The sequence below is a fragment of the Magallana gigas genome, chromosome 4 (genome assembly GCF_963853765.1).
Source record: "Magallana gigas chromosome 4, xbMagGiga1.1, whole genome shotgun sequence".
NCBI lineage: Eukaryota > Metazoa > Mollusca > Bivalvia > Ostreida > Ostreidae > Magallana > Magallana gigas.
Window position 1 is genome coordinate 26464445 of NC_088856.1, and position 18298 is coordinate 26482742.

The 18298-nt window shown below is 31.2% G+C and overlaps 1 long non-coding RNA gene across 1 annotated transcript; it reads right to left on the reverse strand.

The window, feature by feature from the left end:
• Nucleotides 1-6285: 6285 nt before the first annotated feature.
• On the reverse strand, nucleotides 6286-16323 carry LOC136274431 (uncharacterized). Its single transcript, XR_010712753.1, has 5 exons — nucleotides 16239-16323; nucleotides 14013-14111; nucleotides 9629-9674; nucleotides 9214-9305; nucleotides 6286-6449 (listed from the first exon to the last, which is right to left on the reverse strand). It is a non-coding gene; the product is annotated as an uncharacterized lncRNA (long non-coding RNA).
• Between the last annotated feature and the right edge of the window lie 1975 nt (nucleotides 16324-18298).

An 18298-nucleotide genomic window follows, 5' to 3' on the forward strand; every position in this document is an offset into this window, starting at 1 on the left:
TCAAATAAAATTAAATTAAATGTATGATAATTTTCTAATCTTGTTTTAAAACCATGCATGTGTTTATTTACTTACACGTTACCGGCATTTGTATACATGCATTAAATCATTTATGAACTGTAGGATTGCTTTATATGTACATGCATGAAGACAATTCTATACAATAATGCATATGAATTACTAAACTGGACAATTCATACTGTGAAAAGTTAAAAGTGTCAAAGAACCGGACTACCCGAAGCCCCCATTTTCCTATAAAAAAATCCTCTCTCTCTTTCTCTCTCTCTCTCTCTCTCATGATTAATCAGGGAAAAAAATGGCTATCATCGATTGCGATTAACATGATTAACAGGATTAAGATATTTACTAATCGACTTCCTGCTAAATAAAATCAACAGACATTTCATGGAGACTATGTTATTCTATGCATCATTACACTAGGCAAAAAATGTCAAAATCTAGGTGATCATTTCGATCGGTGTGTGATAATTTGCACTTGTTTATTATGTTGTGTTATTATGCACTTACATGTAACTCAGGCAGGTTATATGGGTCCTCCACTTTTTTTTTTTACAAATAACAAAAACACGGTAATTTGTTTATATACATGTAATAAAATATATAAGCGGTTTATCGGAATACAAGTCTAACTTGATTTGTGTCAATGTTGAGTCAGATGTTTAGATAAAATCTAGTCTCCTCAAGCTTCAATGTAGATAGATAGGGTTCATTTTTAGATCCATATGATTTTGAAAAGACAAAATAACTGATAAACACGTCCGGCCTCTGTCCCAAGCGCTTTATGCTTACCGCGATCAGTATACGGAAACACAACGCGCGAATTTACTATGTAAAATGTGCGGACCCCAAAATCTTTTCAAAAAAGGAGAAATATTGTTTATGTTTTCCTGGGGGGGGGGGAGGGAGAGTCGGAGCCATATTATTTATACACCCTATATGGACATTAGATTTTTTTCATAGAGGGTGCAGGGGGGTCTAGTTCCCCTTTATACTGCACATGGGTAATACGGTTAGATTGAATGCTAATAACTAGGTGGGGTTATGGATTATCAAGTTTATTCCTGTTTAGCTCAAGAGTGTCCATTTTTTTTATTGACTTTTCGTTTCTGAATAACTATCAAAATTGATGCTTACAACATGAATATATTACAAAACAAAGAATTCAAGCTGACATAGATATTAATTCAAAAAAAATATATAAAAAATCCTGACAACTGCAATCAATTAGGCCTACTGTGCGAAATAATATGACTGGATTGTGTCGATTGCGTACTCGTTTTTAAAATATAGACCGCTTACTTTTGTCCTGCAAAAACATCAATCCATTATAAGGTTGAATTTAATCCAATTCTTTGAACATTAATCCCTGAAAGTCCATAAACATCCAAAATGAAATCCTGACCGAGATCTATATTGCAGTGCATAAGGAAGATAAAAACACAAGGGGAAATAATTTGACCTATATCAGTTCTATCCTATTCGCTTAGCAACGAGCATAGATTTATTTTCCACAAAAAAATGATTTTAGAATTAAAATCATGCGCTAAAGAGAAGTTATTTCATTAAAAGAACAGTCTAAAAGAACAGTCTTTAAACCAGTAAAAAAGGGTTGAATTGAGGTTTTGTCTTGAAGGCATATCAGGTAGTTAGCATTATCCACGCATGTGATTGCAATTGCTAAATACCGATCTCCATCCATAATATCCACCGATATCCAAAGAAAACAACTTTTGCGATTTAAATAATACCGATTAATCCACATTTTGTTTCAATCATATTTTCTATTTAACAAATATCAAAACATAGTTTTGAAATAATAAACCTATGCACTGTTTTTTTTATGGATCTTTTTTTCAAAATATATATTTTAATGATTTTACCAAATATATGCCAATTGTGATCCTGAAAAGACTGGTCCCTTGGGTAATTTAATTTCCAATTGATTAAAGCGTTAAGGTCTATATAATATTAAAAATTTTAGAGAATTGTGTACGTAAAAAAAATATAACAGCTTAAATTTTCTTTAAAATTTTTTTTCATTTTATCTAATTTGTATGCAGATTTATCTATATTTTTTTTTATAAATAAGCAAGTGTAACATAAAACATTTTGTTTTGAAATAATTCCTTTATTTTACATAGGATATGATATAAGTCAAAAAATGATTTTGTGAATGTCAAATTTCAGGCTTAGGCTTATATTCTTTATGTATGAGAAAAGCGCCATTTTCCGCAATCGGTTCTATTTTTATCAACAGTCCTAGCTTTTATAATACCTATTGACCAGCAAACAGGGTAAAATTTGATAAGAACATATCCTCAGATACACGTTTGAATTTTTTTTAAAAATTCTGTACGCATTTTATTTATCTAGTGGGGTATGGACCATTACCTTAGTAATTGTTTAATTCTATATTATAATTAAAAAAACATTTTTAATTCAATTTCACACCTTTTAAGCTCTAGCAGGAGTAAGAACAATGGGGTCAGTACTTATCAGTACTTCTCTAAGTTTTTCATAAGTCAGTAAAAAGTGTCAGTACTTCTAAGTTTATCAGTACTGTCTAAGTTTGTCAGTACTTTTCAAAGTTTCTCAGTACCGTCTGTAATAACGTCAGTACTTTTCTAATTTCATCAGTTCTGTCAGTTCATTGTCAGTAAATGTCTAAGTTTATCAGAAAAAAATGGGAATGTCAGTACTTTTTGAAGTAAGTAGTGTTTTACAACCAACTTCAGAGTGTCTTTCTCAAAAACACGATATGGTCTTAGTTATTGGAGATTTGATCGCTGGAGTCGGAAATGCACTTGGGTTTCCCCAAGAGAACAAAGAACCAGATCGATACATCATGATCAATAAGAAGTAGAGGAGATCAGTCCAAGATGTACGGACGTACATGTATATAGTTGCAGAAGTTGACACCGATGACATATTCCTGTCAAAAAAAATTAAAGTCAAGGGCGAAGAGGAAAGTGGAAGGGCAAAGGAAGTTTGCAGCAAAAAAAAAATGAGATAAAAGAAGTCATTAAGCTGGAGCTAGAATCGCTGCACTAGAAACTAAGAATAGTGAACACAACAACAACGAAGAGTGGTATAATATCTAGGATTATCTTACTTCTGGAAAATAAGGAAAGTGTGAAAGAAGAACGAATAATATCTAATAAATGGACTTTTAAATCAGAGAGAAAGAAGATCATATAAAAAAAATTGACTGCAAAGACAACGACAACACAGAGACAAAGATAGAGAGGTCAAATGAAGTGCAAGGAGACAAACCAAAACGTATAGAAAACAGTGTCTGTAGAGCCAAGTTAGCATCAAGGACTTGAAATACCCAAGAACTCTATATAATCGCCAAAATGATGTCCAGAACATTTTTACCAACAATTCAAGTGTTGTTATAGACCAGCATAGCAACATTCATTCCATGGACAGTGAAAAGATGGGCAGAACATTTTCGATCGGTGTTAAATAAAGAAGATTCATATCAGCCACCAGCTATCGAAATCGATTTTAAAAAACGTTAAAAAAACTTTTAAACAAACAGAACCCTTGACATCAGTGTGGAGGAAATACGTGTAATCAAAATACAAAAAGCCAGGAAGATGAAATATAACAATGCCGAAGGAGTAACTATTATGAAACTTCCGAAAACGGAAAAAAAACAGAATGCAACAACTGGCGTGGAATCACACTCATACTAACATTTAGTAGAATGTTTAACAGAGTTCTCTTGGACAGAGTAAAACTACACGTTAATGGATAACTGAGAAAGAGCAGGCAAATTTAGATTAGAAATCAACATTTTTGTTTTACAAAACACATAGAGCAGTCAATAAAGGGACAGTCCTCTCTATCCTTCAAATGTGTTGACCTTGAGAAGGCCCTCGACAGTGTACATTGTTAAAGTTAGTTGAAACTCTCAAGACTGTATGGCCTGTGATTGATGATTATTAACATAAGGATTTTAGTGTAGCGGTTACATGTAAAAATGGCCAAACTGAATGGTTCCCAGTAACATCGGCGCTGAAACAGGATTGTAAACTATCAGCTCTGCTTTTGAAGTGGTTATAGACTTGGTCATGAGGAAATCCACTAGAGATTCGGATAACGACATTAAAGAAAAGGAGAAACAAACTGGGTGTTCTAGATTACTGTAGATTCCTAATTAAACGCGAAGAATTAATATCAGCGTAAAATAGAGAGAAGCACCCTTAGCGGTTTTTAAAATCTCGCCATTATTTTCTGATCGTTGAGAACTATAAGAAATAATGAGTAAAGTTCGTCATTCGCGATTTTATATTCTCGCCATTTGATACAAAACAGCAGGATCGCAGAATTAAGTACTCGCGTAATGTCAGGAATTTACAGTATGCCTACGACTTATCGCGTCAACTCATTAGCATTTGCAGGATAAAACAACTAAACTACATACAACATCTAGAAGCTTAAGACCTAATATCAATTTAAAGAGGACCAAATAATGAGAATTAATGCACGGAACAGCAACACTGCACAAGTAAATGGAGAGCGTTTGGAAGATGTGGACACCTCCACAAATCTGGTCTGCATTATAGGAACATCAGGAAGTACTGATATTACAAAAATCAACAAATGCCTTCATATGTTTGCCATCTTAAAACCAGTTTAGAAATCAACATATATAAACACAAGTAGTCAAGTACAAAGCTCATGATCTTCAATAGTAATGCAAAATCAGTATTACTATATGGATAAAAATGATAAGAATGCTGAAAGCTCCGGAAAGAACTCACAAGGAAACTGGGAGTGTTCAAACATCGATGCCTACGATCCGTATCTAAGATCAAATGGTCAAAAGTAGTATCTAACAACAAACTCAGAGAGACAGTAGAACAAGAACATATATGTGTAGAAAATGCTAAAAAATGGAGATGGATCGGCCATGTCTCAGAAAAGACCAGCATGACATTACCAGAGAAAGCATCTTCTGGACGGCTGATGGCATAAGAAAAAGGGGCAAGCCAAAAACATCATGTCGAAGAGAGTGCGCCTGAATAGATAAGTTAACATTGATGGCAAAAGCAAAGGATCAGACTTGGTGGAGGGACTGTGCGACTTCATTTTCTGCCACTTTGTGAAGAGGCCCATGTAAGGAAATTTAAAAAAAAAAATTATTAAATCAAATATATTTGTTAATATAAAAAATATTCTTTACACAGTTTCTGGAAATACTTTTTTGTATTTAAGGATGTGAACTAAATAATGAGTTAATATGGCTGTTTCATGTGTGTTTCAATACATGTTGAAGATAAATTTAAGCATTGGATGCTTGTTTTTGGATATCGTCAGTCCTATACCACTGCGAGGATGTGCACAAAATTGTTGCAGATAAATTAAAGAGCGGTATTCAATTTTTCTGCACAGCACTGGTGTATTATAGGACAGTCGATATCTAAAATAAGCATTTGTTAATTGAAGAAAAAATAAAACAATGATATCAAAAATACCTGATAATATCCAAAATACAGTTTAAGAATATGTTTGGCTTATAATTTGTAATTTATGGTTTATATTCACAATTGTTCTGGTGTATTATATTTGTTTATAATTGGTGTTTATATAATGTATGCAAATCTATAAATGTTACTATATGTAAACTACTACTAAAATTACTACAACTATATCTTTTTGCAAATAATCTCGATACATAAATATGTTTGCTTCCTAGTGATATTCAAAATGTTTAAAACAATAAACCAATACTGTGGAATCATTAGATTTCGAAGTGGTAATAATGGGTAGTCCTGCCTAACGAATTAACATCCTCGTCGAAAACAAATTTTGAAGGAGTTTTCGTACTGAAACTGCAAACCCTTCACCCACAAATTGACATTCCTACGAATAAGCAAAAACCTCGCAATCCATCAAAAATTGCCCCAATAGAATTACAATGATTTAACAGTACTTACTCTATGCTACATGTTATTACTATCTTACTTTTTAGACACTTTCCGTCCACCATTATAGATTCAGGCAAACAATGACAGACGCAGTATGTGTTGATATGGACACATTGTGCATCCTTTACGAAGCAGGCATAAGCATAATCCCAAATAATATATTCCTCTGAAAAATGAATTTCGTTTCTTCATTATACATATTGAATTATGTCTTCCTTTTAAATAAGATTTAAAAAGTATTATCATAATTGAAAAAATTCAGTTTGAATCCTTTCCATTCCTAATTATTCATTGCATATGTTTAGAAATGTGACTTACTTGAGTTCCACGATGAACAATTGATGTTAACATTTGCTTTATAACCGAATCCTGAACAAAAGTTGACAATTTCCCTCGTATCGCCTATCGTTAGGTCAATTTTTCCCAGAGAGTTTCCGTTATTATACAAATAATTCGTCCGCAAATTGCATTTTTTGGGACAGTTGGTGTCTTTGATAAAAAAAGGAAAAGTGATTTTCATAACTATTTGTAATGTCATTCAAGAGAAAAATAACAGTATGTTATGGATTCTGTTTCAGTATTCAATACGGTATTTTATGCATTTATATTTGGTTCTATATGAAGAATGTCTTCATTAATCTATAAACATTCATCTTATTTTTTTTAATTCATTGGGTATTTTTTTAGCATTACAATGTTAATCATTCAACAATAAAACATTTTTACTGACGAAGTGCTTTGTGAGTTGTTGTTTTGATTGAAAAAAGTTTTAAAACTGTAAGAGGTTTTTTTTTTCAAACTAAAAATTATGCATTAACTGATAATCAATGGAAGCTATAATCATGTCTTAATTTTTATCAACAACTTATATATCATGTTGTAAGCTGAGAGGACCATATTCTCCATAATATGCATGATTTCTAAAATCGACTGGAGAGACAATAGATGGGGTGCAACAGACAAACTTTATATATATATATATGATTTGGGGCATTAAATTACCATTACCATTACTTTATTTTCTTGAAGTAATGCATTACATTAACATTACATGAGTAAAGTAATGCATTACCATTACCATTACTTTTTTTTAAGTAAAGCTAATAAAGAGTTTTTGCAAATGTTTCAAATATACAACAAACTTTAACATATCTACAGCTTCATGCTCAGTATCAGGTTCAAATTCAATGAATAAACAAGAGTCATTCTTTATTTTCTCAATATATAATCATTTTGTGGCAATATGAACAACATATTACATAAGTAAAATGATATTTATAGGTCATCAAGGGCACTAGCTTAACCTGGTTGTCTCTGCCCATCTGCATAAAGCATGAGGGGGTCTCATGGCGGGGTGTTAACATGGAAGTTAAATGCCATTGAGCAAATGTGTGTAATGTGTTCCTTAACTGCTTGGAGTCTGCAGCATTTCAGTGCTCAGACCCCCTCTGCCTCTTTAAAAAGGAGGAGAGGCTACAAGCTGGTGGTGTTAAAAAGTTTAACCAGGTAGCAAGCCAGAGGCAGGGTGTAAAAGCTGTGCAGCTTGAATGCCTAGCCACAATGCGTGTCAGGCATGGGGTTTCATGGCACTCAAATAAGCGAGGCCACTAGCTTGCCCATTTTGTTAAGGTATCCTAGTTGTCTCCCTTGACTCCTGCAAAATTTGCGGCCATTTCAATCCAACATTTATGTATGGTATGATTCTATGGTTGTTTCAGTAATAAATATCTAAACATACATATGGTGTTGTTAATTACTATTGGCTGGAAGTCAATCAGGAAGGTAGAATGGCAATGGCAAAGAAGGTAGTTGGCTGCAATATTCAATTAGATGATTTTTCCCAGTTATATGTCTTAATATATTTTATTCGTATTTCTTTTTACGGAGGACACTTCAAGACAAAAGTTTGCTGTTGCACTTAATGATCGAAGTTTCAAAGGGTTCATCTTTTAAAAGCATCCATCTTCCGGGCTATACTAAATAAATGTTTTGTAGGAGCAGTCAAATCTTGGACTGGAAAATACTGTTTGACGATCTTTATCTTAGGATATATTAAGTGCAATAATAGATTAAATACATAAATCTTGTATTTTCTATTAGTCCAAACTAATGTACAGTGTAATTAATATACGAGAGAGAGAGAGAGAGAGAGAGAGAGAGAGAGAGAGACAGAGAGAGACAGAGAGAAAGAGAGAGAAAATAAGTAAGATTATCTTCAAATGGGTTATAATATTGGAAGTGATATTGATTTTCATCATGGATGGACAATGCATTCATTTTGCTTTTAAAGGTGCATGTCTGTCTCCTATTCTATTGTGACATAGCGAGGGGAAGGGGATTGGGGTGTTTAGCACTTCTTATAACAATAGATTGTTTTGATACTTAGATTATCCTGGGGGCATAGTGTGTTGTTGACACATTTCTTATTGAAGTGCAAACTAATTGGAGTAAATTGTTTAAATGATTAAAAACTCTTAATAACAACACTCTTAAAAATGTTATGAAATTGTGTTGTTATCTTTAGTAATATAAACAATCCAAAAATGAATTTTAAAAAACCTTTTTTTTAATAAAACATGTACAATTAAAACATTTTTTCTCAATTTGAATTATTTTTTTCTTCTTTAAAAATAAATTTAATCAAATTCAATTTCAACTATTCATTTATTCATCACATTTTTTAAAGTGAACATGCATAAATATGCATAGTAACGCAAAGTAATGCCATGCAATGCCAGCATTACACTAGATTTTGAAAAGTAATGCATTACATTAGCATTACTTGTAATGCTAATTTTGAGGCATTACACTTTACAAGCATTAATTTGAAAACATGTAATGCATTGCAATGCATTACCATTACATTTAGCATTACCCCAAGCCTGATATATATATATATATATATATATATATATATATATATATATATATATATATATATATATATATATATATATATATATATATATATATATATATAAACTTCAGCGAAAATTTTACAATGATATTAATGAAATTATTTCATGCAGGACTCATGATTTTTGCCAAATTGAAAATATTTTTGACTATTGTTACATTATTGTTACATTATGGGCTTTTGAGAATCATGTTAGCATTATTTCAAATGTTATTCTATTATTACGTATCCTTGAAACATCTTTCACGAAAGTAAATAAGTTACTACTACTCCATACAACAAAATAAAAAATAAAAAATCGCGACAACATAATGAAAAATCTTTTGAAAAATCTACCAATTTGCAAGATATCATTTGCGGTGCTGAAACCGAAGTTACATTTCCATTTGTAATCTATAAATCTTTTAACCGTCTCCAAACACAGATCTCTAAAAGAAGAAAAGTTGTTATTATTTGCCATACAACATACAGATATAAATTCATTTTCATGTTCATGGTTTACGTTGCTTTTGAACTATTTTGTTGTTTTAATACGTATGTTAAAATAATTATCAATGTCTAACACAAAGTTTATTGGTTAAAAAACATTTATAATACACGCATCTTTAATTTGCTCAACCATGATTTAAGTATAAACATTTAATTACATTCTATCAAATCAATGTAATATATCTGATTATAAATCAAAGTAATTCAATATATATTCAACATACTGCTAGTCAGTTAACAGCGTCCCTCACTAATTTCTTACCTATTGATAGAACTTGACATTGATTCGTGTATAATCAGAGTCAAATCTACCAATAAAAATAAAAACAAAGAAATAAATGTAAACATTCATGTTTATCGATTAATCAATAGAACATTATTAAAGTAAAAAAACTAAGAAAAATATGAAGATATTAAAGTATGAAAAAATGCTAAATAAACTCTTTTTATTGCTCTTTACGACATATGTTACAACTACATTCCTTAATTATTTTCCTTTAACTAAATTACAGATACATCATATTGGACAGGACAGTAAGATTGACTCTTTCTGAATGGAAATGGTCGTACGTCGGGCAAGACTGGCTAAAATTCAAAATGATTGTACAAATCAATCAATAACTGACAAGCAAATTCAAGTTTGAATAAAACGTGGGAATTTTAATTTTTTATTTTTTTTTGGGGGGGGGGGATGAAAACGAACTGCAAAGTAAGAAAAACGATAAAAAGTTTCTTACAAAGTGAAAAAGATGTGGAATTTATCATTGCCTCTACAGTTAAAATCAACAATAACTTTTCATGAAACCTACGAACGTATTTTTGTGAACCTGTCTACGAAAAATCAATAGAATAATAATAATGTGGCTTCGTAAAATACTTTTTTAAACTCATTTGATTAATTATTAAAATGATTCTTAGATTAAGCAACCATGCATGACTATATCGTCAGCAGTAAAAAAAAAACCTATTTATTATTTCATAACCTGTCTTTATGTTGTATATAATTTATCGGAAACGATTAAATTAAACAGCTGGTTTTCATGGTTCGTAAAATTTTTGTAGGTGATGGTAGCAACAGTTCGATGCATATTTTTTCATACCCAATTGCTGATTCCCTATAATTTGATATTTTGTCATTTGTATTTAAAAGGAGATATTTTATTGATAACATCATATGACCTATCCTCATTTATTCACAAATATTGATTTAGATTCAGAACAACATTTATTATATTAGTCCCGAGAGACGAAATATTGCCAGACGAGAAGCAGAGGCCAAAGCATTCGTCCAAAGCAGGTTTGTTTATTTTTTGGAGAATCAATCTTCATTTCTGTGTCCCTCATCATCATGTAATAGATGTATAGTGTTTTTATGGAGACTTCCGTTTCAGGAAATATGTGCAGTCGAGGAGAATATTAAACCCATACTGATAAAAAACAAAGAAAAATTTCACACCATATTGATATAAAATACTTTATGCTCTCTGTTGTCCTCATGTACGGCAAATTTCTTTCAAGTTTTGAATGTTAGTATAAAACACTTAACACTTGAGACTACATTGAATTGTTTGTATTGTATAGCGTGTGTTATCATGCGAATACAGTGATATACGGGGAAAAATTGATCTCCATATTGAAGATATCTAATCACAAGTTTTAGTTGACCTGATAACGTATCGGCTTAGCCTTACAAAACCCTACAAAACTTACACAATAGAAAAGGTTATTTGTAGATTTCCTACATGCAATACCCTTCAGCGACCCATCCATGAAAACAAAATACTACTAAGCATAGTGTCTGGTTTTCATATGGACATATCATTAATTGACTTTTTGCCCTCTCGAGTCATATAAAGTATTTGATTACCTTTAATGTAACTTATGACCTCCGGTCTCTATACCTTTTTATTATTTAGTGTTTTATAATATCCATTCTTTGTTGCAACCAGGTCCCGGTTATGATTAAAAAACTGTATTTTAATTTATATCGGTACGGTAATTGTTGATCACCTATTTTAATGTCATTAATATAAAAATGAATATTGTTAAAGTTCAACATGTCTACATGAGAAAAAACCACCATATGTTACCATTAACTTTCATAAAAAAGTAAAAAACAATTTAATATATTGTGCTAAGCAACAAAAACAACCCCCCCCCCCCCAAAAAAAAGTATTTTTGTGGATTGATCTTATCTTCGGATGTATCTTTCGCGTAGAATTTTTTTTTTCATATTCTTAGTATATTGTATTCTAAGCAACAAAAATAACAACAACCCCCTCTCCCCCCAAAAAAGAAGTATTTTTGTGGATTGAGTTTATGTGCGGATGTATCTTTAGCGTAGAATTCTTTGATTTATATTTACATTCAGAGTATATTTCCCCTTATGTTTGCATTGGAAATCTGCGACGTTCAATTTTCTATGAATTTGCTTATTCATGCACCATGTGCAAAAATATAAACGTCACCACGTGTTTTGATTATATTTATTTTGTAAGAATAAATAAATAGATTAACCTTACATAATTAATATGATATGTAATTTTAAAAAACATAATTAAATTATATCTACTCCTTTGTGAAAAAGATGTTTCTCTACAAAGTTAATGGCACTATATTTTAGGCCTAGAAAGCCAACTAAATAACATGTTAATATGGCTGTCCAATGTATATTTCATTTCCCTGCCTGAGAGCGTATATACATGTAGTGTCTTCACAGCGACACACACACACAAATATATATATATATATATATATATATATATATATATATATATATATATATATATATATATATATATATATATATATATATATATATATATATATATATATATATATTAGGGATGTCAAATCGGTCAATTTTTAGTACTCGGTTACTCGGACGTTTTTCCGATCGAGTACCCGGGTACTCAGTAAAAGTGTAAATACATATGAACAAGTACATTGATAACTGTTAAACCTTGGTCTTCAGTTCTTTTAAAATATTTCCAGACCTTTGAAGTCGGTGGCGGCACTTTAGGTCTGTTCAATTTCTCTACTGTGTGCTATCTAATTTATATAATATACTATATAAACGATGTTCAGTGAAAACAACTTATTAAAGTAAGCCAAAAATAATGGTAGAAGACAGCCAAAGGTGAGAAAAGCTAGGCAACAGGTGCTTGGTCAAGATAATTACTATATAAACACTGCCACAGGCGATAACGGTCATTTGGCATATTTAGAGGCGTAGGAAATCCTAATTACTGTATGTACAAGTGCAATGGACATTGTAAGTTTTAAAACCGATGTTTTAATGCAATATTAAATAAACTTAGAACTATTAAAAAAATATACATCCGAGTAACCGAGTACCGATTTTAGTATTCGATACTCGGACGTTCGATCGAGTACCCGGTTAACCGGGTACTCGTTGACATCCCTAATATATATATATATATATATATATATATATATATATATATATATATATATATATATATATATATATATATATATATATATATATAATCACGTGTTTTGATAAAATTAAAGTTTGTTAGATTAAATAAAACGTTCAACCTTACATAATTAGTTTGATATGTACTTTTCAAAAATTATAATTAAATTATGTCTTTATGAAAAATATTTTTCTCTTTAATGTTTTTGGCACTATGTTTTTAGCCGTGAGAGTCTTCTAAATAATTTGTTAATATGGCTGTTCCATGTATGTTTCATATCCCTGACTGAGAGCGTATATAATGTCTTTACAGCGACGATACACATATATTTCATACAAAAATCATCAGTATGAATTTAAATATAAGCATTGAATGCTTATTCTTGGATGCCGTCGGTACTATGACACACCAATGCGATGGAGACAAATAATCATACCGTGCTAACGCGCTGTATACAATTTGTCTGCATCGCATTGGTGTTTCATAGGACCGACGACATTCAAAACTAAGCATTCATTGCTTAAATGAGTCCGCAACATCAGATGTAACGGTCATTAAAGATGTAAAAAAAATATTGTAACCGTTTGCGGTTATTTATTTAGGAAACAATATGTAATTATGATCTCTTTAGATCAATGAATATCTTTAACAACCCCTATATATTTTCACTGAAGAGCAACAAATTAGATAAAATAGATTTAATCTTTTAAGAAAAAACAACATAAAATAATGACACCGAATCAACAATTTCAAACAAGGATATTTTCACAAAAGTTCTTATTTATTCACTTCTTCGATTACCATTAAAAGCAACTTGTAACACATGCAGATAGATGACCCACAAAAGAATCTTTGTTGTTATTGAACAAGGGGACATTATATAAAGCGTGATCATGAAAACAAACATTCAATATCCAACCCCCACACACACACGTTTTTGCGTTAAAAATGTATTGAAATACAACTATCCTCAAATCATAAAATGTACTGAACTTTTGAAATATACAAATTGAATTTAACTACGTAATATACATTTTGTGTATGCCTAAAATTGGTCAAAGCTGATCAAGACCCTATTCTTCAGGCATGATCTATATGAACGATTATATCAATATTAACTGATGAAATGTTTAGTTTATACATAGTTAAACGCTAGACTGATAGATAAGGATAAGTAGTAAAAATTAAACAATAAATACTTACATATGATGGTGTATTGATGCACAATTGCCATGATTTGAAGAATTCTTGTATGTGTTTGGATTTCTGTATACGGTTATTTACTTCCTGGTTCACAATCAACTAAGAAAAGAGAATTGTGATAGAGTACGCTTTAGAAAGTTTGTAATGGTCATTATTTTGGGTTTACTTCCTAATTAATTGTTCACAATATCCACTCAACGGTGTCTTTATATACCAACATTTTACCTTCAAGTAATGTTATATCATAATTTAGAAAGTTATAACCAAAAACATAACAAGGTCAATATATCACTGAAGACCGTTTGATGATGAAAATATCATGGAAATGCACTGAGCCCAAAACTAAGCTCACGAACTTAACGTTGTTCTAATAAAAAATGGAAATTCGTTTTTAAAGCCTTTTAGTGTATTTTTTTTTCATATTACAAAACACAAGGTCTTATATCGCCGTGCAACTTTAATAACGTTATGTAATTTCCTTGGGACGAATACTTCCGTTTTGTCTCCAACAGTATTTTATTTGGGGAATGGGGGGGGGGTGCTTAAATAAATTCAGCGTTCCCCTCAAAAAGCAAACAGACGCCAACATTGTATGTGGTGCATGCAGCAGAAATAAACATTCAAGGTCTTTACCTAGAATGTTCATTTTAACTTTCAAAATGTAAACAAACAGATGATCTTAGCTTTGTTTACATAACAAGATTATGTGGGCTATGCAAATCGCTTATAACTCGACGACTGGCACTCAGATTTTGGTTGACTATTAGAAATGTCTTACCAAAGCATTGTTAACATTAACAAGAGGCACAGAGATCACATCGCTCACCTGAGCAACAATAGCCATAACTTTAATTAAATGCGCATAAAATATCAAATTCAAAACATCCTGAAAATTAAGTACAGTAGATTTTACACAAAAAGTTTTAAAAATCTGTCAATGTTTATCCATAATTTACCAAACCCCTTTTGTTCTTTTAAGTTTTTGTTTATTTCTATTTAACCTCCCTCCTCTTTGTGGCCCCATTATATTCCACGAAATCATGACCAAAATTTGATCTGCACAATCTGTGCTTTCACACTGGTTTCAGTTTTTGTTTAGGCTGAATGCATTTCCAGATGATTTTTAACGATTTTTTTTCTTTATCTTCCCATGTATAAACCTAACATCCACCATTGTGACCCCACCATACCCCCGGAATCAACTTGAATTTACTCTATCTGTGGATTTGTCTACGCTTTGAGCTTTTTTTTTGGTATTATGGTTATTGAGAAGATCTTTAAAGATTCTCTCTATGTTATCCTGTGTTAAACTTGATCCCTCCATTGTGGCTCCACTCTACCCCAAGGGACGGTGATTTGAACAATCTTTAATTAACACTATCTGAGGATACCTGCACACAAATTTGAGGTTTTCTGGCCTAATAGTATTTGAGAAGAAGATTTGTAAAGATGTTTCTATATATTCCCGTGTAAAATTGATACCCGCATTGTGGCCACACCATACCCTTGGAGATCATGAATTGAACAATTGTAAATTTACACTATCTGAGGATGCTTGCACACAAATTTGAGCTTTTCTGGGCTAAATAGCTTTTGAAAATTTTCACTATACACATATATGTTATGTAAAAATTGCCCCCCCCCCCATTATAGCCACACCCTACGCCTGGGAACCATGTTTTGAACAGACATGACTCCGATAACTGGTACAGTAAATCAAGGAAACTCTGCAAATTCGGGGCGTGCTAAATTACAAAAAATGATATACATGTGTAATCTAACAAATGGATAACATGTATCCAAAAATATCATAAGGCGAGGAAATGGGGGGGGGGGGCGTTATATTTAAGCCGATAACTGGTATAGTGTACAGTACGTGCCAGTAACACTTCAGATAAACATAAATGACTGACACTAAATACGGAATCAGCAATTTTAAACATTGGAAAAGGGTAATCTCAAAAAATTTCTTCCCCTTTATGAAGATTCACTACAGCTTGTAAAACTGAAAAGATATGCCACACAGAAGAACCCATTTTGTTATTGAACAAAAGGGTCATCATGTTACGGACAAATATGAAAACAAATGTTAAATATCCGTATCTACACATTTGCACGTTTAAAGGTTGCATTTGTTTTAAAACTATCCTTGAATCCTATAATGTATTGATCTTGTGAGAGTTTAACAAATTATCTTCATTACGTATACAGAGAATAGATACTTACATATTATGTTATATTGATACACAGTCGCCATATCAAGAAAAATCCCTGTATGTGTTACGATCAAAATTTCTGTAATTTGTATACGATCTTTTACTTCCTGGTTTCAAATTCAACCAAAACTCGAGATTTGTTTTGGGTTACATGTATTTTTTTTACAGGGCATTTACTTTGAAAACCAACAATAACTCTTCATAAACCAATGAAACGTAAATAAATTATTGTGATATTGATATTGTGTCTTCATCGACTTTCGTACAAACATATTTAATCAATTTCAAAATTATTATTATATAAGACAATAATGGATGCCATGGGCAGTAAAAACCATATAACTTTTCATTACTTTATGTTTATTATTATAACTTTTACTGTAAGATTATGATAAATGGTAGCTATTCATTGTTATTTTTTATTATTTTAAGAAAGAAGCAAGAAAAAGTTAGATGTTTATTTTTTTTTTTATAAAATAATCCCATTCTTGTTAAGAATGCTTATCCGATAAAATTGAATATTCTTTTTAGAATTTTAAAGGAGAAACTGTATTATTTATATGTTATGATCTAAATACAGTGATTTACAAATATTGACTGGAGTTGAAATCAACATTGATTATGTTAGACCCGAGAGAAGAATATTACCCGAAGCGGAGGGCAATACAGACGTCTGAAGGAGGCTTATATCTTCTTTAGGGAATTTATCTATCTTCCTCGCTATTACGCAATATATGTATAGTGCAAGGGATGAAACATTCCGTCCGGCATATATATGCAATCATGGAGAATAATAAACTCGTTTTGATATTTAACCAAGAAAAATTTTATTTTCATTTTGCTAAAAAATATACTTAACGTGCTTAATCGCCCTCATATCGACATTACATATATGGCAACTTTGTTCAAATCTTGAGTTTATAAACATATTACCTTGAAAACTGAATTGGGGTATTTTTTCGATAGCGTACACTCTCATGCAAGGGAAATGATATGTTATGCGAGAAAAAAATGACCCCCATAACAAAAAAATAAAACACTTAAGATGACCTGAAAATGAAATGTTAGCCTTTGAAAACCCCTTTGGTTACTTAATTGGTTTTAAATTCTTGTTCTGTTAGTCAACCTAACAAAAATCAGGGAATCGTTAAACTTTGAACATACAGTTCAGACGCACTGTCAATGAAAAAAATATTGACTACTGGTCTTATTGTCTGCTTACCGTATAGATACTTCAGTAATGGATCATCTGCCTTTGTATGTCATGTAAACAATTTTATGACCCCTGGTGAAACACATTATACATGTATGACTTTTAAACAAAAGGTCTTTAATGATGTCAAAAACAGTGTTGTTTCTAGTCACCGTAATATTAAGAGGCTTACTTCCATCCACTTTTAGTATAAGTATTGATATAATACATGTACCAAATAGAGGCATTCGTTTTAATATAACAATAAATGCAAGTTATTGTCCCTTTATGTATATTCATTAAATACATATTTTATACATTAAAACATGTCTGTATTGATACTCCGGAACGGAGCACGTAACCTTGTCGATGTTTGAATGTTAGATTGTAGCTATCATCAAATTGACTTCCCGGTTCTGAAATATGTAACAAATTTTCCGACCTCTGTTATCCATAAAATGAAATAACATCATCTAGTTTTTGTATTAGAATAATTATTTGATTAAAGAAAGTGATATTTCAAGTCATATTTTAATAACGGGTTTTCTAAATGTTGTAACATATAAGTTTATATTCATTTTCTTCCCGAAAAGTATACCTAGAAAATCAATCCGACGCGTTAATAATACAATGACCATCTGAGGCTTAATAATTATACAAAATTGTTTATCATCTGTTAACATCATTCATTTATCGATACGGTTTTAATTGAATATGTCAAAATAACTACAATCACTATAATTCAAAATGTTTGCTTTATTGTGACAAAGATGAGTTATACTAAATATGTAAACTGATTTTAAAACTTTTTATACTAAAAAACTAAAACAAACCAAACAAAGTTTCTGTCAGTTGATTTTTATACCAGCTTTTATTGT